Here is a 23,365-nt window from a genome sequence, read left to right on the forward strand (position 1 = left end):
AGGCTGAACTGAGCAGGAACAGTTGAGCAAACAGCCCTTCTCTTTTCTTCCACGGGTGTCTCCGGGCTGCATTTGCATCTATCTGGCTCTCATTGAGGTAGGTAGATGCTCAGCTGACCGAGAGTTTCCCATGAGCCCAGCAGTGGCTGGTCAGTAGTTGCTGAGGTGCCTGTGGAGTTGGTTACAGCTAAGGCCCAGGGGAGTTCTTGGGTTTGATCCTCAGGGTTGTTCTAGGCCCTTGCTCTTCATCCTGGTGTGGTCAGACTTCTTATCAAGAGAAACACTATGAGCTTTTATTAGTTAGTGTTTGAGAGGCTTGCCTAGAGAATAATGTTTGCACTAGTGTTTTTGTATGCCTGTCCATAAAGCAAAGTGTTCTGCAGTAGCAGAACCCTGGGTACAACCCTGGGAGGGGACCGAACTTTCCTCCTCTTCTGGCTGGTGCTTCTCCCCAGTAAAGCATTTTTGACTGGTGCTTGCTGAACCACGGTAATAACTGGGTATTCTTAGCTACAGCTGTATTCCCCTACTGTTCGACCAAGACTTTCTGGCTTCTACCGCATACAGCCCTGATGGCTGGTAGTGGCTTCTGGATCCAAAGATTTAAAAAAAAAAAATTAATATATATATATATAGTGATAAGGAATACAATGCATTTTTTTGATTTGGAGAGTAATTTAGAGAGAAGGAAAGATGATGCCTGGTGGAAATGAGAAATATATGTCCCATACATAATATATGCCCCTAATGCCCTATTACAAATACAACAAGATTTCCTGAACTGGAGAAGTTGTTACACATTACAGTGTGCTAATGCTCCCCCATGGAGATGCTGATACTGAGAGAGTCTTTAGTGTAATAATATTAAAAATCCTAGAGTTTCAATAAGATCCTCCCTGCTACCACGGCGATAGGAAATGAATTGATTCCAAAGGAAGACTCTAATTGCTGCTTAGTATCCACAAAATATTCTAAGATTCACTGCAAACATATATCCCAACATGTCTGTGGCATGATCTGCAATAACGTTTTTTCCAAAGAGACAGTCACTTTCCAGCACAGTTTAGCTGCTGCTTCAGTTTTACCCTCAAGAAGCTGCCCGAAGCAAGCACCGTGCTGCCCAAGGGAGCGAACGTCTCTGCTGCAGCCAGGCAGGCCTGCACAGCTCAGGGCAAGTGCTCAGCGCTTCTGCTTATGGAGACCTTTAAACCTTGGCAGAGTTTGGAGGCTGGGGAAAGGCACCATTGTGCTCTTTCACAGAGCATAAGCACAGGCTCTGAATCAGCAAATACTTGTACACTTGGTATTAGGTACATGAATAACTATACTGGAGTTGGTTAATCTACCAGTGTAAAGTTACTCAAAAGCATAAGTATTTGCAAGTATAATGTTTTCCTCTGAATATTTTACATAAATCTTTTTCAAAATGCATTTGTTTACTTCTGTTTATTCAGAGCATGTCTTTTCTCATGAGTTCTGTGGTCACGTACATGCTGTCCAGTTTATACCAGTGTCTTGTTTTCAGGAGGCTGAATAGGAGGAATTTAAGTCAGTCTTGGCTACGGTACTGGAGCTATGGCTGGACAAACACAGCTCGCTCATCCTCGAGTGGATGGATGCCAGAATTTGCATCCTTCCAAATAAATGTGTGTGCTAGCTGGGATTGTTAGCGGTGTGGGTCGTGCTCCTTTTGTGTTACTCGACTCTGTTCAGCCACAGCAGCACAGCTTAGCTGGAAGGGTGGCAACTACTGGTGGCACTCCTTGGGGCTTGATGCTGGGGACAGCACTGCTTCACACCTCACAGTGGATTGCTGGCAGCATTTGCAGCAGTGGTGAAGATGCCCAGGGACCTGTTCCTGCAGCCACTCCGGAGGAAGGCGAGCACTGCAGCTGGCAAGCTCATCCCCTCCTGTGCTGGCCACAGCAAGGTCCTACTCATTGCGCCTGCACCTTGTCATCTCCATGGGGAGAGATGGCATGGAAGGGGCTGTGGCTGTTCATGCAGGAGGGCAGAGCCTGTGTTGTGGTGTCTTCAGTCCCAAAGCACATTGAGTGAGCAGCTGAATCTGCTCCTAGGTGAGAGGCTGAGCTAAGAGATTTAAGTTGAGCCCCACCACCCTCTTTACATTTCAAGCATAACGTAAGAGTAAAATCTGTCCATTCCCAGACAACACTTTGGAAGAGCAGCATAGCACAGGTTTCTATGCTTCCCATAGAGAACAGAAAAAAATACAGAGTCCTCATTTATTATAAGCAAAATCTGTGCTGAACTGCTGTCTGCGATGCACCACTCTGAGCTTGCTCAGTAAGGCACAGCATAGGTGTTGGGTGCTGTGCTGGTGCCAGGATGGGGATGTGCAGTACTGCGGGCTAGCACAGGGGCACTGGCCCAGCTCTGCTTCATGTGCTGCTCCCAAGGGGGAGCAGGAACTCCTGGCAAGTGCTGGTCGGGCTTCACCATCAAAAAAGGATCCCAGTTTGCATGGGGAAACACTATGACAACCTGTAAAGGATCCTGCATCTTCATCCTGACTGTAAGCTCAAGCAAGCCCTTGTTTGTTTAAAATCCTTTATGCTGCAGGAATTCATCTCTCTGTAGCCACATTTAGCACGGCAGTGAAATATTGCTGCATGCACCATTTTTTCCATGCTTGCCTTTAGAGAAAAATCAGCCTAGAGTTTAATTTTGTGCTGGAGCTGCTGCAGGTCAAGGCTCAGCTGCTGCCTGGTTTTAAGGTTTCTTGGAGGTAGGTTTCACCTGCTCTAACTTAGTGCACCAAAATGTCTCTTTTCAGCTACAATTTCCCTTCTATATTTCTATTTTAAGTTTTGATTATTCTAAAAGAAATTCAAAGGTCCTCATATCTCCTTAAATTCAGGCACCTCTAAGTGGGAAAGGCATGGCTTTCTATCTATCCCCATTAGACACCTATCCCCAATTGCTAGGGTGTTTTGAAGGACAGCAGCTGACAGGGAGAATGAGGGAAGTGTGCAGCTGCAGACCAAGCCCACCCTGAAAAGGCTCTGGGTGGTTTTGTCTCTAACAACACCCAGGCAAGGTTTGCCAGAAACCCCTAGAGTTAGTGAACCTCCATCCTTCTATTCCTCAGTGATACCCAGAGCCTGGGGCATGCCACTGCCCTAGCAGCAGATAGATAACAGTAGAGCTAAACCACTAGGTTTAAAATAGTGGCAAGTTCTTAACCAAAGCAAATAAACCACTCCAGAGGTTTTTAAAGACTTGCAAACTGTGCAGTAGGCACCTGCTTTCTACTGGGATGCATGGGGGGTGCTTTTTCATAAGGAGATCTTTGAATCACTTCAGGTAGCAACATGATCCTGAGAAGAGATGCAGGGATATTTCAGGAGCTCACTGTAGTCAGAAACCCCCAGACCACCCACTAGGTTTCACAGCATTTTTGCGTTTCATTTTGGTTTGAATAAGATCTAATCTTTTGTTCTTGTTCAACGAGGCTGTGTAATATTTCCTGTAGGGAAAATAGCTCACTATTTTACTGCTGCAGTCCTCATTTTTGGCTGTCTGATGCACCTTGGTGCACGTTACCACTGGCAGGCCAGGCTGCAGCCCAAGCAGAGCTCCTCACCAGCTGGACCAGTCATGCCATGGCCAGGCAGATACTTGATAGTCCAGTAGCCCTCACCTCCGAGCTGCATTTTTGGCTCCTTGCAACAGCAGCACTGACTCTTCTGTCCCTTTCAGTTTGGTCTGGCCACAACACTGAGGGAGCATGTGACTTCAGCCAAGGTTAAAAGACATAATTTCTTAATTTAAGCTGAAGAGTGAAAAGGCACACAGCATCACCACATCTTTTTGGCTTTGGGGCAATGCATGCAAATCTCAAGTGGCAGGCTGGAGGCCTGAGCCCATGGCTGGCGGCACAGCTCCGAGGTCTGTTGCCCACCCGCATTAAACCTCTCCCAGCTTCTGGCCTCACCCTCCCCTCCAATCCCAGCTGTGGCAGGCTGCAGCTTAATTAGCAAGCATGCTGCGTGACCTCAGGATGGGATAGAAAGTGTTTTTTAGAAGCACCAATTGCCTGTGTGAATACATGGCTTGCAGACACCTTCAGCCACTGCAGGATTGCAGCATGCACAGGGCTCTTTACAGCACAAAGCAGCAGCCGCTCTCGGCCCACTATTTATATATTATGGATCATAATATTTAAGTGGCCTGGCTATAACCCTGTAACTAGTTTTCCTTGACAGAATGAGTATTGCTCAGCACATACTAACAGCTGTCTGTAAAACACATTTATGAATTGTTCATAAATTTCCCAACCATGGCAAACCCCGTGTTGAGGCCCCCACACTGCTCCCAGAGCCCTCGCGGGCAGGTACTGCCTGTCCCCCTCCTGCCACCGAGGGCAATGCTGGCACTGGCAGCACCAGAGGTGAGGATCCCAGGCTGGTCCCTGGGGACCAGGAGTGGTGGGTGCTGGAGAGCCTGGGGAAGGGTGCTGAGCGTGCTCAGGCAGACCCCTGCCTGGGGAAGGCTGAGAGCCAGCCTGCTCCAGACAGGGATTGCCTGGCCAGTGTATCAGCATGGGGAATAAACAGCCCTGTTTGCTGAACAATGTGTCCTCGTCGGTGTTTATGTTCTGACTTTGGTCCTATCTCATGGACAAGGTCCCCTGGGTGCAGGACCACCACCTTGGACCTCGAAGGTGGGTGGACCTCCAGCAGAATGGAAATAACAGGCAGCTCGCTCCCATGCTCTGTTGCAGCTCCCATTGCAGCATAAGCAGAGTCCTGAGGAGATGCTGCAACTCATGCAGGAGCCTGCACACCAAAGGCAAACGCTGTATAGTGTTATCAGCTCCTCACTTCGCCCCAGGTCAGCAAAGCACTAAAAACAAGCGTTCAGTCTCAAGCACATGCTTAACCAGCTCCTGAATTACAGGAACGGCTGTAGGGTCAGTGACTCAATGGCAGTCCCAAAGGAGCCCGCATATCTGCCTGTTGCAGTCAGACAGCCCCAACAGGAGCCACTGCTGCTGCATCCCTGCTTTGGCAGGCTCCTGCAGGGAGGGCAAGTCCCATCCCCCAGGGGATGTGCACAGTTGTGGGGCACATGCAGCTGTGGGGCTGGGTACCCTTGGATGATGCCTGCACCCTCGCTGCAGGTGGGTGGGCTCAGAGCCTGGCAGACATTGGGTGGAGGTAAGCAGGAGACCGGGGCTGGCTGTGCTCAGCTGGGTCCTGGGCTGCAGCTCTGACTCCTCTTCCTAAGAAGCGGATCATCAGACACCCCAAAACACAATGGCTGTGGGTGCAGGGGAGGCACTTACCCAGTTGCACAGTTTAGTGTCCTGCTGGTGCCTGCCAGCACTTTTCCAGGACCTTGCATGGGAACTGGCTCTTGCTGGCAGCAGACTTCCTCCTTTCTTGCCACACACATTTAGGAAAATATTGTTTGCAAGTATATTTGCTGCTTGGAGCATCGCACTCACCAGACGTGAGTGAGCAGTGTCTGGAAAGTTACCAAAATAACCTTGGCAGAAAATTGCTCTGAACTGTTGTTTCAGGGATCCACTCAAACAGATGAAGTGATCTGGAAAAGGCACTATTCCTTGTTTTATTTCCCACTTACTTTCCTGTCCCATAGCTGTTACTAAAGAGCACTGATACTGTATAGGCAAGTCCTCATATTTGTATTATAGTCCCCATTTCAGGTATGATAGATGGAACACCACTGCACAACCCCACTGCTAGTGATAGTTGCGAAGTACATAGCGTCCAGTAACTGCTCCAGCCAGGGCTTGAATTCAGCCTTACACCCCTCCCCGCTGTGAAAAAGTTCAAGACATTCCTAATCTGAGGAGATCATCCAGGAATCCAGGAGGAAGGACTTTCACCAGCCCCCTTCTACGACAAGGGAACCAGAGCCCAAAGCATCCTGAGACCTGCCTGGGTCACGGGAAGCCACCAACAGAGGTGCACAGGGCAATGGCACCATTTAATGGCACAAGCCTGAAGCCTGGATTAGTGAGCCCCATTTCAAGGCCCTGCAGCCAGGACCAGCCCTGTTTGTTCTGCAGGAACACCCCAGGACTGAGGTACAACTGCTGTTCTGCCTAAATAGGGGGCAGAACAAACTCCATGTGGCTTAATTACCAAGGAGAGCCACACATCCAGATCCTCAGATTATGAATAATAGCCACAGTGAGATGGAAACCTTTGCTTGAATAATTTTGAACAATGAACACATTTGAGGAAATAATGTTTTCTTTGCAGACCTCCTCTGATGAAATGTTACTGCTTGCCTGGCTTCCTTGCTGGGGGTGGGCACTGTCCTGCAGCGCTGCCCCAGGTCTGTGCCATTCGTGCTGCTGGCAGGGCAGAGGGAGCTGCACAGAGCAGCACACTGCTTATGGCTTTGACAAAGCCTTCCCTGCAGATACATGCAGGCAAAATCCACGGAAAGTGGCTATTAGGGCTGCAGAGCTGTTGTCCCAGGAACACACTGACAGCAAACAGCACTCAGATGACCGGGTGTTTGCAGGAAGGAATGCCAGTGAGTAAGTTAATAGGTGACCATTTGGCAGGCGGCACTGGGAAGTCGGTAACAGTTCAGCTGACTTTGCAAGACTTTTCCTAGGTGCAGCCCCTCCTCCATTTAGCCATGCAGCACCCCCAAAACAGCTCTAGTCTTCAAACTCTTCAAAGCAGGGCCACAGCCAGCACCCTTCATTCCTCTTAAACTGAAACAATTCACACACTGGTTAAGCTGCAGCCAAAGAATTAATGCCCCTGTTCCAGCCCCAAGCCATTCCCCCTGCCCTGCTTCCTATCATTGCAGCATGTGCAGAAGTGCAGCAGCACTGGGTAACGCCGAGGGCCCCGTCCCAACCCCTCCTGCAAGAGCATGTCCGCTCCCTCCATTGAAATTCCCAGGCCAGCTGGCAGCATTAGACAGTGCTGCTTGGCTCCTTGGCTACTGCAGCTTGTGCATATTAGCACCCCAGTGAGTTTCTCATCCATCTGACAGGACTCAGTGTAGATAACGATGCCAAAGTCGGTCGTAACTGGACAATTACAGTATCACTGGGAGATCAGAAAAATTGCAATTGAAGTATCCTTAATGACGAGGCCACAGGAACAGCGAGAGCCTCCTCAGCCTCTCCTGGCTGTCCCCAAACACAAGGTCACCACCCCAAGGCATCACAGAAGCCTTGGGCAAAGTCAGGATCCAGCCAGATGAATTACACAGCAAAGGACCAGAAATTGGGGTATGAGCTCAGAAGTGGGGTCTCCATGGTAAAACCTAAACCCACCACAGCCAGTGGCTGAAGCAGAAGCCCTGACTCTGCTGAGCTGTTCCGAGTCCCACCATGGTGCGACCGCAGGCAGAGCCTCCTGTGCGGGCAGCTACAGCAGTGGCAGGGAAGAAGCTGCACACTCAGCACCTGCTTAATGTCCTCCCAGCTTTATTGATACTTAAAACATCATATCTGTAGGATCCCTTCAGGAAAACACATTTAACAATCCTTACAAGGAGGGAGATAAAGCCAAAGTGAAGCGCATCAGCCAGTTCCCTCAGAAAGGTTTCTGCATTGCTGGCAAGTACAAGAGGATGGGTATCATGTGATGGGAGAATCTACAGCTCACCCAGCATCACTAATGAGAAGCCATTTTTTGAATACATAATTTGACATCCCATTTTATTTTCTTTCTAGCTTTGAGTTTACTCCTACGTAAGTTTGAAGGGATTTGTTCCACAATTACAGACCTGCACTTTCCTCAAAGCGCATCCTCATCCTGCAGATGTTTCTGAAGCAGGACTGCTCCCCTAGTGCCAAAACCATCAATTTCTTGCTAACCAAAGGGAGGTTCAACAAAGCCAGAGCGGCTTTGCTTTCAGGGTGTATAATGTGCTTCAACAACACGATAATGAGCTGACATTATAAAGAGAAGGGCTCTTCCAGCTCCTCTCTAGCAGAGAGGATGCTTGTGCCAAGCATAGCTTTCATATGGAAAGTGGTGCATTTTCTCAATGTAAATATTTTAAGAACAGTGTTTTATAACAGAGAAAAAAAATCTCACCTGAGTTTAACAGGAAGGCCTGTTCACAGAGTTTCTTCTTTTTCTGTCAAAGATCTTGTTGCAGGATGCTCTGCTCCCTCTGTCTCTTGGGTAATTGTGGGATTTATTACAGCAACTTGTCTCATATTTCATTTCTTGGCTGTTCTGTTTCTGCTGCCGGCACTACCCTGCCCTCCGAGGAGGGGAGGAACTGGTGCATCAGTCGCAGCGCCGCACCAGCCTGGATGCCCACAACAGGCACCAACAAGCATCTTGCCAGGGCTCAGCGGGGCGGGGAACAGGTCTCTCTGGCCTGGGGGAATAGCAGAGAGCTCCCAGCTGCAGCAGCGCAGCAAGCTCTTGTGCAAGCTTGTGCACACATGGGTAAGCATGTGCACACGTGGAGGTGCTGGAGCTCTGCTGAGGTTGTGGGCAGGTATCCTCCCCACCAGAAGCCCCTCACAGTACTGGAGCGAGGTGAGGGGGGGCTGGCCACAGCCAGGGCCAACACCCCCACCCGGACCACCCGGCAAGCCCATGGGATGGGACAGGCCCGAGGCCAGGCGGGGAAGCCAACCCACAGGTCAGGTGCAGCGGCTGCTGGCCGGGTCCGTGGGGATGAGGCAGGACCCAAGCCAAGCCGGCCGGCTGGTGAGGGTCTGCGGGGTCGGTGAGGGGCTGGGCCCCCTCAGGCAGCGTAGCTCAGGTGGGGGCTGAGGGCCTGGAGCTGAGCTTAGGTGGGCTCCTGGGCCCATGGAGGGGGGTGTGGGCATCCCAGATGGGGCTGGTCAGGGCCATTAGGGCAATTAGTGCCCTAGGTTCTGGGTGGAGCTTCCCAGGAAATGCTGCCATCTCCCACAGGTGTGATGACCTGTGCTTGTTCTCAGTGTGACACAGGCTGTTGGGTGTTGCTGTGACAGCTCACCAAAGGAAACCCAACTACAGCTATACTCAGGGCACCCTGCTTGCCCTCTCTAGTGACACAGTGACAGGAGGCTCTGACCCTGTGTCTGTAAAAAACACCTAAACTAATTGTAGACAAAACTTTGCAAAGTCCCTGAGTTGTCCTGGTGGGTGGGATTCCCACTGCGCTCTGGCAGTGCCAGCTCGGCTCTGGGCAGCAACTGGAAGAGAGAGCGCCTGCCTGAGCATGAGGTCCTGCGGGCATTTAACAGAGGATGCAGTCGTTCAGCATCTCCCAGCACTCAGGGGGCTGCCTGGGCAGCTCATGTACCTGGACAGCAGGAGAAAGGGCTGAGAAATGCCTTGTCCTATCCTGCCCCATGTATTGCTGTTTTTGTCTTAAAAGTGACAGTAAAACAGCATCCGTATTACAGTGACATTAGCAGAATAGCTGCCACAGAGTTGCCTCCTGCTTTATGCTTTTCAGGCAGAGGCCAGCAGCAAGAGATCAAAAACTGTTTTTATGTTGCTTCAGAGCTGTGTCGGCTCAATGAGCCAACAAACCCTGCAGTGCCGGTGTGCGTCCTGCTAGCGCTGCTTAGCTCTTGGAGCATTAAATTATTGACAGGATGCTACTTGTGAACCTGCAGCACTCCTGACCCAAATACTCATCGTCACTAAACCTGGAAGACAGAAGTCTCCAAAATGTCAAATTTTCTGAAATATTCATGTTGTAAATACAGATGGTATAAAATCTCCAGCGAGGTTACAGCCTGCGTATTTACTTATGTCAGCTGCACTACCGAGAGTGAATGAGTCACAGCCACTTTATTATAAATTCACACGCAATAGCAAGGAAGGCGACGCATGATGTTGAATGGGCTTTCGGTGACACAAGCTCCTTGCATACATTGCTGCTTCCAGGAAAAAGTGCTCCTCTCTGGTCTGACACAATATTAACTCTGCTTTCTCCATTGCCCTGCTGGAAGCAAATCAAAGCTGCAGCATTATCTCCACAACAGAAGGTGCAACAAGCAAATGGGCATTAATCCTGAATAATGGATCCAGCAATGTCAGGGACAAGCCTCTCCCGCTCATGGGGAATGCAAAATCCTGGAGAAGGCAGGCACTCCTGGCCCAGCCTGGCACGGTCCCCGAACAAGGCAATCCCTTGGAGCAGCACGATAGAACTCTCCTTTTGCAGGTGTTAAATTCACCGCTGTATGGGAGAAGAGTCTCTGTCCCAGGAGGATGGATGTGTGGAAAGCTGTCTGGGGAAGGCCAGCCGGGCCCCTGCCCTCTGCCTGCTTCCTGAACCAGCCTCTGGAACAGCACCTGCAGTCACCTCCCAGTCCTGAGCTCCACAAGCCAGGTCAGCAGTGCATGAAGCAGCAGTGCTTTCCCTGGGTTCACCCCCAAAATGTGTAGTGATGCATTTTCCACAGTGACCTGACTCCCACTGTTAGCCAGAAACCTCCCATTTAAGTGGAAGTACAATTCTCCCTAAATCCCACCATCAGCTGTCAAAACGGATGAGTAGGTTTCAAACTTTCTCGTTTTGAGCCTAGCCTGTAGCTTCCCTTCCTGCTGCCTGAGTATTTGGGCCGGAGAAACAGTGGATCAAACCTGGGTCTATTGCAGTGATATGGAGTTGGGCCAGTCCCAGTTGGCACAGGAGTTAGCATGGGAGTCACAGGACCAAACTCCCTCTTCCTACAGGCAGAAATGCCTTCAGCACCTGCCTCATGGTGTCTTTATTCTTTTTAAGGACTCCATAGCATGACCATAGCAAGGATGGACCTCCACAGCCTGGTGCTGCTCTGTAGAGATGCTCATGCCTTCCCACCGCAGGGTTCCCTGGCCAGTGGTAGCATCACAATGCTGTCCATGCTTGCTCAAGAAGTCAGGTTCATTCCCCCCAACACCATGGGGAGCTGAAAGAGTCACCATTTCCCAGGAGACATTTTGGATGGAAATGACGATGAGCAGCAAACTGGAGACCGCTCCTACCAAATGGTTTCACAGGTGTAATGAGGATGGGCTTGTGCAAGATGTGGGTACGTGTTAGCAGAGGATGCGTGTACCCACCAAGAGCAACCTCCTTGCACATAGGCTGTCCCATTCACCCACCATGCAGAAATGTGCACGGGTGCTCTGCACAACTGCAACCCCAGTCCAAGGGTGCATAAGGGAACACGGCAGCAGGGCAGTGGCCCCATACAAGGAGCAGTGTGAAACCTTCCCTCGCCTGCGAGCAGAGGGTACAAAACGAAGCGCTCCAGCTGCCTGTGCCTTGCTGCCCTTGTGCAGTTGTCTGCCAGTTGTGTGTGCCGATTGCTATGAATGCCACCATCTGGTGTGCCACGTGGACATCATAATCTTTTCTTAATTACATTAGCAGTGCAATCAGTTACTGCATTACAAGGCCGGCGATGAGCTTTTAAATCTTGGTGGAAATCATAAATAATTGCACTAAGTACCAGGCGCCAGATGTGAGTGCCAACTTCAGTTGCTCTAGATAAATAGTAACCTTACAACAGTGTTAGATAACGGTCCAGTCACTGCTTTTCATGGCTTAACAGTGGCTGCACTCCCATTTTTTTACAGGCAGGCTCTATCCCCAGTGGTAGATTAAAATAACCCACAAACCACAAACAGGATTTTTCAAAATGTTAAGAATAACAGCAACATGGAAGAAAAATATGTTCTGGTTTAACACAGCAGAGTGGGTGGGTTCCAGGCAGCCCCCCCTCGCCATGAGCCCCTCATGCCACTGCTGGGGCTGGGTGGGGATCACCTGAAACCCAGCAGAACGGGGGGACACCTGGATGTACAGACACGGCAATGGGGCCTCCTCACCCTGCAGCAGCTGTGGTGGGAACGGAACAGCCTCGCGGGACCGTCCTGGGGGTGACACAGGCTGGCCATGGGGTAGGGCTGCCTGGGCTCGCCCCTGTGCTGGCTGAGCTGGGGCTGTGCGCCAGAAAGCCTTCTCATTTCAGGAATTTTTTTTTTTGTAGAAAGAGGTCATCTGAGTCACTGACTTTTTTGCCAACTTCTTTGGAGTCAGGAAACTCACTGTAACGATCCTGCCCACAACTAATGCACGCCTCGAAGGAAGAGCCTTCATCACGCAAGCAGAAGAACCTCACATGATTCCCAGCATCCCAAACAGGCTGCTATCCCTGTGGCTGTCCTGCTCCCAGGGAAGCACATGATGTCTGCCAGGAGCAGGCACCGAGGCTGGCTTTGCCATGGCCGTCCATGTGCCCATTGCCCAAAGGATGTGGCAGCTTGGCCACCGGCAGTTAGGAGGAACCAGCTCCTTGTAAGCGACTGTGGGATTCCCAAGCTGTGAGCACAGCTACATTTATCAGATGCTGTTTAGAAACCACCCGGTGCCTGGTACATCACCTGAGAGCTGCCATCTCCCCGCATGTAACCCAGCTCTGCACCAGCCCCGCTCGCACCCAGCACAGCCCTGGGCTGAGCCGAGGGGGCTGTCGTGTTTTTAGCGTCACTCCGAGATGGCAGAAAGCATCACAGTGTGGCTGTGCCAGTGCTGTAGTTGTGACATGGGCATGTCCCCAAGAGTTGCCGTCCCCCTGGGGAGCTGGTGCGGGGTGGGATGCTCACCCCTCCACCGCATCCCAGGGGCTGTGGGCGAGGGCTGTCCCACTGGGCCCATGAGGAGAGTGCATGGTGGCACATTGGGATCCATCCTGAAGGAGAACAGGAGCTGATACCCTTGTGGTGTTTAAATAAGCAAAGTTTTTGTGCAAAGCAGAGGTTAATGTACTTTGTTGTTCAATGTCATGTTTATAGTGGATTGTTGGAGGAAAAAAAATGTGATTAATTGCCCAGAAACCCATGGATCTACAATTATTTGGTTGTTGTGAACAAATAAAGGGCTACAGTATTCATCATATTCAAATGAGGCAGTAAAATAAATGATGGCATGCCGTTTATGAACAAAACCTAGCCGTGTTCCCTCACAATCTGAAAATGTACTCGAAAAATTGTAAATGAGATACAGCCATTGTCGAGGGCTCACTGGTGATTTGTCTTTGTGTAATGTTTTGCAGTGCTGACCCATCACTTGCCTGTTTTAATTTATGTCACAATATGCACCTTCATTATGCACTTTATGAAAACGAAGTGCCAATTTGTAATAAAGACTTGTTTTCAATGAAATCTCCTCTTTTTGGTAGGTGTTCTGCTTTTCATTAGCACCCATTTCACCAGGCCTAGTTAAAGAGCACAGGTACAGACTAAATATGTCCAATCATTCATCATAATTTTGCTTTCCACTTTGTCACAGCTTGGGTATTTAAGGAAGATAGATGATACAAGATGTTGTCTCCTTTTCAGACTCTTTATGCTCTGGTAAGTGTGTCCGATGCAGAATTATTTTGCCACTTTATTATTTTCTAGTGAGTGTTTGTCACAGCCCGCTCTGCCTCTTGGTGCGGCGCTGGTGTTTGCTGTCACTCACCGCTGTCTCGCCAGCCGCAGCAGGGCTCGGGCCAGCGCTGCCGCCACGCTGCCCTCGGCTCCATGCACAGCTCAGCCTGGCACTGCGCTGCCACCGGCGCTGCTGAGGACAAAACGCTGGTGCCCGTTGCCCATTCCTTGGGGACCTGTTTCTTCTTACCTTGGGCAGCCATGTGAGGGTGGCGCTTACGCCCTCGGGCAGCTCTGCCTGGAAAGGGCGTTTCATGGTGCTGGGGGCTGCCTGCCCAGCCCTGACTCACATCCATCCCATAGACATCTCATCCCTTTGCTGCCTGTTAAGCCCATCCCACATCCTGCCCAGATGCCTTTCACTGTCTGATGAGCCTTCATCACCTTGTGCTTCTCTCTGACCCTGGGCCACCTCAGCAGTCCCAGGTGATGGGACCACTGGTGGTCTGCTGCTCTCTCAAGGGCAGGCATGGGTGCCAGGTACTGGGGTTTGTGTTTGGTGGGACCTGGGGGACAGCAGGACTGAGGAAGTATGAGGTGCCAACACCAAGGGGAGCTGCTGTGCCGGCTTCAGCCAGGCACTGCCCCTCTGGCTGCCCACATGGCATGGTTGTCATCCAGCTGCAGGTACTGCCATGAACAGCTTGAGGCCTGGCCATCCCTGGCACAATGGGAGGCTCCTGGCACTCGCTGGAAGGTTTCCCCATGATGTTGCTCTGTGACAGCTGAGTGTCAATGAGGAATTTAAGGGCACTCCACAACGCTCTGACCATGCACGCCTTTACCCTGGAGAGCTGTACCATGCCTCAAATTTGGCTTCTGCATCCCTTTACATTGCTGGCAGCTTGGTTCACATTGTGATAGCAGCCCACCCCATGGCTGTACACGGATGGGAAAAAACACGGCAGAAAACTGGTGAGTGCAAGCTCCTTTAGGCAAGGGCTCTCCTCTGGGTCTGCAGTGTCTCTCGCTTCTGGCGAGCATCCTCAAAGGATGGACCCGAATCCTACACATCCCTCAGACATCTCCAACAGTTAAGGAGGGAGTGGCTGGTTCTGCTTTCTCTTCCTTCACAGACGATGACCACAAAGTGGGGAGAGCAAGCTGGTCTGCAGGCTGCTGCCCCTGGAGCACTGGGAGAAGACGAATGCCCCCAGCTCCAGGTGCCCAGCACCGCTGCACTCAGAGCAGCCTGCACCACCGGAGTGCCACAGCCACATGCCTGCGCCCTCGTGCCAGCCCGTGAGCAGCCATCCAGCACAGGAGTGCTAACAAGCTAACAAATGTCTCACAGGTTTTGATAACGAGTAGCGTGCGGAAGCCAATGCCCTGCTCCCCCTGCCCACACCTCTCTCTGACTCTGGCCCGCACGCGTGCTGCAGCACAGCCCCTGCCTGCACTCTAGGACGGGGCACATCCAGCCTTAGCACGCTTGGAAAGCTCTCCCATCCTTTCAGACCGGGAAAAGCTTTTGGCCTCAGCTGCTAAATAATGTGTTGTGCATAGCAGGAGCCCAGGAGGATGGCGACTACGGATGTTGCTCAGTGGCAGGGCTGGCTCTCCCCCCAGCTGGCACGCAGTGGTGGTGGCACAGATGTGCGAGTGCAGATAGAGCTGGAGAGCAGAAGTGCCAGGAGGCTGGTGGCTGTGCCAGGGCTCATTGTGCTGCTGTGGAGGCAGCCCGGGATGTGTCACTGGTAGTCAGCTGCAGCCTGCTCGGGGCAGCAGCGCTTGCTCTTCGCAGCGCAGTCCCAGTGGCTGTGCATGGCTTGGGCGGCTTTGTGTTTTTAATCTGCTTGTCGCCACATTCCTCTCTTTGGTTCTTCCCAGCTTCTGCTTCCCTGGCACGTGTGCACCAGCTTGTCAGGACTCACCAAGTAGCACCAGGTATTTTCATCCATTCCTGCTACTGCCAGAGCCTTTATGTTCCAGGCACCCTGACTTTGCACATACAGTGGCTCTCCCCAGTCAGCAGAAGCAGAAGGGGAGAGACCTGAGGCTCCCCAAAGGATTCTTCTCATGTCTGGAGACCTCCTTGATATTTAGACACTCACCAGCAGATGCACCGGCAGTGCCCCAGAAGTTCTGGACAGGGAACAGTGTTTGCAGCACAGCAGAAAGGAGGTGGAATACATTTTGCTATTGCCCATGCTTACTTGGTCTGCCAAAATCAAGAGATTCACATTTAAATTCCTGAGTCTGTCAAGGATGAACAAATACAGCCCCACCAGCCTGGGGAGGTCCCCACACTGAGAGGCACTTTGGGATTGTGGGGCTGGGCATTTTCCTGTGGTACCTGCTGAGGTTCCCCCTGCAGAGCCCAGAGACGGCGGCTCGGGCTGGGGCAGTGATGGGGGGGCAGCCCAGCGGCAGGGAGCTCTGCCCCAGCTGTGGCCACTGCTGGGCCCCACTGCGGGCAAAGGCCACAACAATGGACCCCCAGCCTGGACTGCTCAGCAGGGATGAGGCTTTTTTTAAGGTGATGCTTTGAGCTAGGACCGGTGTCATGTGGGGAGCAGGGCTGGTACCAACGTCCATGAAAGGCTGGCTCCTATATCTCCTATATCTCCTGCAGCTCTTCACAAGTGGAGTGCAGACTGTATGAACAGGTTAATTCCGTTTCTAAAAGTGTGAGGAAAAAATTACCATCAGTACAGCTTCCAGTTCTGCTCTTTAAGTATCATATAATTTAGATTAACAGATATTTTGCAGATGCCAGCAAACTTGACAAGATATAATTATTTTTAACAAGAAAAAGTTGTTTTTTTGACTGCTAGTGAATGCAGGGCTGTTCCCAAACAGTGATCGTGCTGTGCATTGTGCCGGAGAGAACAACTCTTGCAGCAGAGCTGTGGAGGCTCCTTTTCGATTTGCATGTGGTATTTATGCTAATAATTGTGACTCCTGAAGATGCCCTTGAAAAGACTGTGCAATCCATTTCAGGGGCAAAATCTCTGAGTGTTTCAAACAGGCTCTTTTCGTTCCTAGTCTGCCACAGATGGGATTTGCAGAACGGTCACAATGAAACACTGGCAGCAGCCCAAGCGATGGCTGGGCAGAGCCTCCAGCTCCCTGGAAGAAATGACCCACTAATTAATCTCGACTGAAGAAAGAACAGAAAGAAAAGAGCAGGGAGGGAAGGGAGAGGAGGAGGAGACAGAACTGAGAGGAGAGGAGAGGGAAGAGAGAGGCGGGAGGCAGAGGAGGAGAGAGAAGGGAGAGGAGGAGGGCAGAGGAGGAGGAGAGGGATGTAGGAAGGAGGAGCATAAGGCATTGCCGCCATGCAGCAGGTCCGTGTGTGCGGTGCCCCACGCGCGGCCTGTCCCCCGTCCCCGCACGCCCCGTCTTCCCCCCGCGTCCCCAGCGCCCACCCTGCGTGTCCCCGCGCCGTGCGTGGCGGCCAGCGACCACCAGGTGGCGCTGTCGGAGGCCGCCGCCGCTCGCTGCGAGGCCGCGGCTGTGGAACCCTCCCGGCACCGCCGGGAGCCACCGGTGCCCCAGACCCGCCCGGGACCTCCCGGAACTACCGGAACCCCCAGACTTCCCCCAGACTCCCGGGAACTGCCAGCACGCCTAGACACCCCCGCGGGACCCCTGGGACACCCAGACCCCATCACGCCCCTCCTCCCTCCCCAGACACATCCCTGGAACCCTCCCACACCCCCAGTCCCCTCCTCCGCACCCCTGGCTCCTCCCCGGGTCCCCCCCAGCCCCCAGCCCCGTTCGAGTGCTGTTCCGGGGAGCCCCCTGGCTGGGGAAGGGGCCACCGCCCAGCTCTGTGCGGAAATCTCGGCTCAAAGTTGTAATAAATGGTAAATGAAAATGTCTCAGTTGAAAAGATAAAGATCTCCATTAAAACATAGATAAATAAAAACTACATCCAGAGAGATTTGAAGGAAAGGATACCGGGTTGGACGAGATTAATTTTTTTAAAAAATTGTGACTATCCTAATGAAAACCCATCTTGTAATTTGTTTATGATTTTATAAAGATGCCAGAGGAAGCCACAGAGTTGCCTGCTCTGCGCCAGCACCATTTCCAGGCAGGTGGGTTTTTTTCTAGCAAACGGGGTGTTTCTTGCTGAGGACCACCAGGAAAGCACCAGCAGTAATGCATCCTGCAGTGCTGCAGCTCTTCAGCCTGACAATACAGAAACAGACGACTTTGTTTTCCATGTCCTAGAGTTCATCTGCGTGATTGCTGGAAACAGTTTGCATTTAGATCTCTCTGTGTAACAAGTCCGATGAGTAGATGAGAAGCAAAGGCAAAAGCAGCCCTTGGAGGAGCGAGACAAAGCAAACCCTGGGATGATTCACAGCAGGGAGGGAGGGAAGCGGGGCCATTCCCGTGCCCTGGAAAGTTGCAATCAGCAGCAAATAGAAACAGTGAAATATGGCTGCGCACTTACAGCCAACACCTGCACGGCTACAACCCCTTTATCGCCACTGTTTGGGCCACAGCCCAGTCAGTAATGACACGGGAATGATATTTATATTTCTCATGCAAACGATTAAATCTAAAAGCGAAGGAAGAAGAAGCGGGAGCACGTACATGTTCCTGCTGCCAGCGCCAGGCCAGGGCCAGGCAGGCATGGGGACCTCCGGCTCAGCACCAGTGCATGCAGCCTGTGAGCTGGCCCGGCCTGGCCGCCCGTGTTCTACTGCCTGCGTTCGTTGTCCCTGCAAATCCTGGCAGGTAAAACTTATTCTGCCTGCAGTGCAAATAACAGCACAGAAGTACTGATTAAAAATTAGCATGCCAGCCAGTCTAGGCTGAAGCACCCAGCCCTCCTCTGGAAGGAGCAAAGCCCACCATCCCACCACCACGCGGCTGAGCCCTCAGGCAGCTGTGCAGAGGGCAGCAACACTTTTTCTTTTCTTTCTGTCTTTTTTTTTTTTTTTTTTTTAAGGAGAGCAGTTTTCCATCAGGGAAAGCATTTTCATTGAAATGACATCATGGGGATGTCAGTTTTGATGACACCTTTGATGGGAGAAAGATTAAACAATTTTTTTTCTTTTTAGAGTTGGTTGAACATTTTGATTTGATAAGGTAAAATATTAAAAATAAATACATTCACTGTTCTTACTTAAATTACTTTTGCTTAAAATTGCATATAATATTAAATATTTAGCATTATAATATATAGCCTATTGTATTTGATAATATTTTTATACATAATGAAACAATATATAGCCTATTGTATTTGATAATATTTTTATACATAATGAAACAATGTAAGATTATCAAGAAGGCAGCTCAGATGCTTCTAAATTAAGGTTTGGTGGGTTTGGTTTTTTCCTCTTCCATGGTGAATATTCAAGTTTTTCCCCAATTCACAAGGAAAATGGATTTTAAGGTGCCGGTATGTTCCATAGACCAGAAACGCTGTTCTCTGACCATTCCAAATCCCAGATTTTACTTTGGTTTCAGGGCTGATGTGGTTCCTGAGGCCACGCCAGCCCCGTGGGCAGTGGCACATTCCCCCACGCCACGGCTCGCTCTGCCTCTTCCCACCCGCCGCGCTCCCCCTCGTTTTAGCACACGCCAGACTAAGGAGTAATGTTATGCAGAATGATCTCAAACCATTGCTTATTAATAATCGTGTATTATGTGAGATGCACGATATTGATTTAAACCCATGGGGCAGCTTTGGGAAGAGAAGGTTTAATTTATAGAAACACTGATGTCTGATAGCAATAAATAATTAGGGTGATTGCAAAAAAAGGGTTCATAGGGCACTGCCCTCCAACTCCAGCTGGCTGCTCTTGTCCTGCTAATAAATTGGTTAATAAAAGGAGAGAGAGAAAGCCTGGATTCTGGGGTTATAAAAACAAATGACATTTTTATGTTTAGTGGACAGGAAAGAAACGGGAAGGCAGAGAAGTCAGCCGGGTGCACCAGGAATCACTTTGTGGTTCACAGTCTGAATTCCTTAATGACATTCTCATTAAAAGTTCTTGCTGCCAAATGCTGTTTGCTTTCGCCTTCGGAACTGTCTGCATTAATAATGAGTAACTCTGCTTGGAAGTTATTTACATAAAGTATTGTTCTCATGTCACCACGCCGACAGCCTCACCAGGCTAGGGGAGGGGGACAACACCCAGGGAGCCCAGCACTTGCAGCCAGCCTGGCGGCAACCACCGCTGTGCAAAAAGCAGCACTCAGTGCTTCCAACGTGCGATTCCTCTCCTGCTTGAGCCAGCGACACCTGCGGACCAGGCGGCTGTGCTGGAGAAGGAGGAGCACAAGGGGCTCAGACCAGTGCCATAGACTGACCCCACCTGAGCCCCAAGCCCCCTGCTCACACCTGGCTCCCCAGGCAGGGGCTCTGGGCAGCGTTTGCCTCTTGCCCTGCACCGAGTTTTATGGGTGTGAAACCTCGCAGAAGACCAGGAGAGGCAATTTCTACACCCTTGGATATCCCAACCATGGAAGCAACTTGTTATTATCTAGAAGAAAAAGATAAGACCCTTTTCATATGAAACTGCTGATATTCTGGCAGCCTCTGCACTGAGACTGCAAGCTGAGCCATGGGGGTCCCAGCACTGCCAAGGGCTCACACTGGCTCTGTCCCCACCTCCTGCCTTGCTCCCCGAGGCACTGCTTATGCCGGGCCCACTGGCCATCCCCGGCCACAGCACCCACCCTGCCATACACCGTTGCCAGCTGCTGCCGTGGCCTTGTGTTAGCCCAGGGGTCACCACTCCATGTCCAGGCAGCACCTGGGGCAATGGTGCTCCAAACTGCAGTCGGGCAGAGAGCAGCCACCGGACTTTGCCCAATGCCAACACTGAACATTTTCTCCTTCAGTCTCAGCTGCTGCTGCCCCACTCACTGGCAGCGAGTTCCCTGTGCCCTGGCCGCAGCTCCCTCGTGACTCAGACACCACGTGGTGCGATAGCTGTGTGCCGCTTGGGCACAGAACCTGAGCTTGTGGCACCCTGCCACGGGCTTTTGGAGAGCAGGCAGCCAGATGCTGCCGTTTGTTCATGCGCTGTGGTAGCCGTGTTCGTCTGCTCTGTGTGTTCTCTGTAGCTTTTGACTTGGGAGAGGATCTCTGTGTCAGAGGCATTTGAGCAGTGTCCTCGGGCTCCTTGTTAACCTGAAGGATGCTGCTTCACCCCAACAGGAGCATTTTTTGCTGAACACGGGACTGTGGCACTTGGTGGGACAAGGAGGAGCCAAGCTGGCTGGGTGGTCTGTGTTCTAGCACTGATGAAGCTGATGGTTTCTGTCTTGGGAACACCAGAATCAGCTCTGTCTGCTAACTATCGAAACTTTTTAGGTTTAACGGAGAGTTTTGAAGGTTCTGTAATGGATAAAGATTTTTAATTGGACTGGTCATGAGCATCACAGAGAGCCTGGAGCAGTGAGGACTGTAGGTGCGCTGCACACTGCCCTGCTTCAGGAGAGAGACATGGTGGGCGCAGACAATTACCTGCTGTAATGTCCACTCTTTGGAGTCACAGCACTGGAATAAGTCACCAGAGCCAGCACATGGCGCCTAATAAAGCGATTTCAGGTTTTATCATGTAACAGCACTGCCTATCACTGAAGAAACTGCCCAAACCGCACACACATGAGGACGTGATGCCGCACCCCAGCTGTGTGTTGTCCTCTCACACAGCTTTCTGTGTGAGGCGATCACTTGTGATTTAGGGTGCCTGCTTACGTATACGGAGTGGCTGTCCCTTCTCCCACTAACAAGCAATAGGACAAGAGGAAACGGTTTCAAGGTGCACCAGGGGAGGTTTAGATTGGATATTAGGAAAAATTTCTTCACCAAAAAGGCTGTCAAGCATTGGAACAGGCTGCCCAGGGAGGTGGTGAGCCTCCACCCCTGGACTGAAGGGATTTAAGAGATGTGTAGATGTGGCACTCAGGGACATGGTTCTGTGCTGGACTTGGCAGTGATGGGTTACTGGTTGGACTTGATGATCTTTAAGGTCTTTTCCAACCTAAACAATTCTCTGTTTCTATGATTCACAAGGCTGAGTTGGGAAGGCAGAGCAGTTAATGTGCCCATTTCTAGGGAAAGCATCCTATACCCTGCAATTATAGCAGGGGGACGGTAGTAAACAAACCTCATTTTAAAAGGTTATGCAAATGACTATCGGCACTGCGGTATCATCACTCTGACAAGCTGCAGACAGCTGAGGCTGAAGCACTATCCAGGTTTGTATCTGTCTCTTCTGGAAGCTCTTAGCTGTTTTACTGTCACGAGTGCAATTCTAACTGGGGCTTATATGTCTCTCAATAATATTATCATGTATTATTATAAATTTTGTTACTTACATTACAGTAAAAATAGCAAACTCCATGGGAAATAGGAGACCCTTTCACCAGGCAATAAACCAGTGCAAAACAGAAAGCCAGACCTCACCATTCGAGAGAGCAGTTAAAAGTGGGCTGGAAGAGGAGCCAGTTCCTGAATGGGAGGAGGTGAGACCGTTCCAGAATCTTCTGCAGAACAAAATTGTGTGAAAAGTCTAATTTCAGGTTAACATAAATTACTTATTTCAGGAAAACTTAAACTTTTATGTCCAGATTTTTATTTTATTTAGATTTTTAGTACAAAATTGAAACAAAATGTCAGGCTAAAGTGGAAAATTGAAACGTTCTGCTCTGAAAAGGTTGAGGCTGAATGTTTTGACCTTATCAGAAAAACTTCCCCCCCATCCCCAATTTTTCTTTCGGAACAATTTTTTGTCAAAGGCAACGTGTTCCTACAAAACATCTTGCTTCTGACCAGCTCGCATTTACTGACAGAGGCGGCCCAGCCAGGGCCCCCCAGCAGCTCAGCTGGCCGGCTGTGTGGTGGGAGCCACCCTCATCCCTTGCCCAGGGGGTCCAAGCTGCCGGGCTTGGCAGGGCTCTGCCTCCCCACTCCCAGTGCTGGTGCTGGTGGCCACCAGTCCTGCAGAGCCGGTGCTGCACAGGGGGCTGCCCGCAGGAGCAGGACAGAAACACCCCCAGGTGTCACCCAGTGCCTGCTTCATCCCCAGCGACGGTGGCTCTGTGTGACGCGATGTGCCAAAGCATCACTGGGCACCTGCAGAGTGAGAATCAAGCCGTCCCATGCCTGCCCTGAAGCATCACTTGCAAACCCTGGCACTGTCACTATTTTTCCAACTGCATTCACTTGGCTTAACAGCATGTTTTACCTTCCCCTGCAAACCTCCTTGCTGTAGAGACCGAAACAGATGGAAGCCAACGCCCTGGCGGTGCCGGGGTTGGTGAATCCTTTCCAAGCGCTGTGCCAGGCAGGGCCCAGCCGTGAGCAGCACGGGACGTGCTGAGCCCCAGACCCAGCTCACCCACAGCCGTGCCAGGCTCCCCTGGTGACAGTCACCTGCCAAACTACTCCCTGCTCCAGCAGATGTTTGGGATGTTAATTTCCAGTAAATTTTGATGCATTATGTTTACTCCTGGTCTGACTGGCAGAGCTGTGCCCATCCCTGAGCGTGCGCTCGTGCATCACCTCCCAAGCAAACGCCGTGGCTGCCTTTGACTTGGCCGCAGCTGAGTGCCGTCGACTGCCTCCCCAGCGGCCTCACTGAGCCAAGAAATCACCTTCTGAGTCCTGCAGGTGTTTTCACTCCTGCTCCTGGCATGCTGTGCCCAGCTGCCCGAGGTGCTGCAGGCTTCCCCACGATTCCCCTGGCATGGCCATGGCCCCGCCGTGCCGCTGCCGTATGCACGCGGCCCTGGGGGCTCTTTGAAAACCGCAGCCTGGAGATTTGCCATTTCAGTTTCCTCAGTGATGCCGTCAGCTTACCCACAGCATTGTAGCCACCCCCGAGCTGACAGTGCTGCACAAACATACGTGGGGCTTCGCAGGTCAGCAATCAATAACCCGCAGTTCCGAGCGGGAAGGCAAGCCGGAGGTGACGTGCCGCCTGAAGGCGGGTGAACGCTGTCGTGCACTTGCACGTTGTGAGCAGCCGGCCCGT

Source organism: Falco biarmicus, chromosome 9, assembly GCF_023638135.1.
Source record: "Falco biarmicus isolate bFalBia1 chromosome 9, bFalBia1.pri, whole genome shotgun sequence".
NCBI lineage: Eukaryota > Metazoa > Chordata > Aves > Falconiformes > Falconidae > Falco > Falco biarmicus.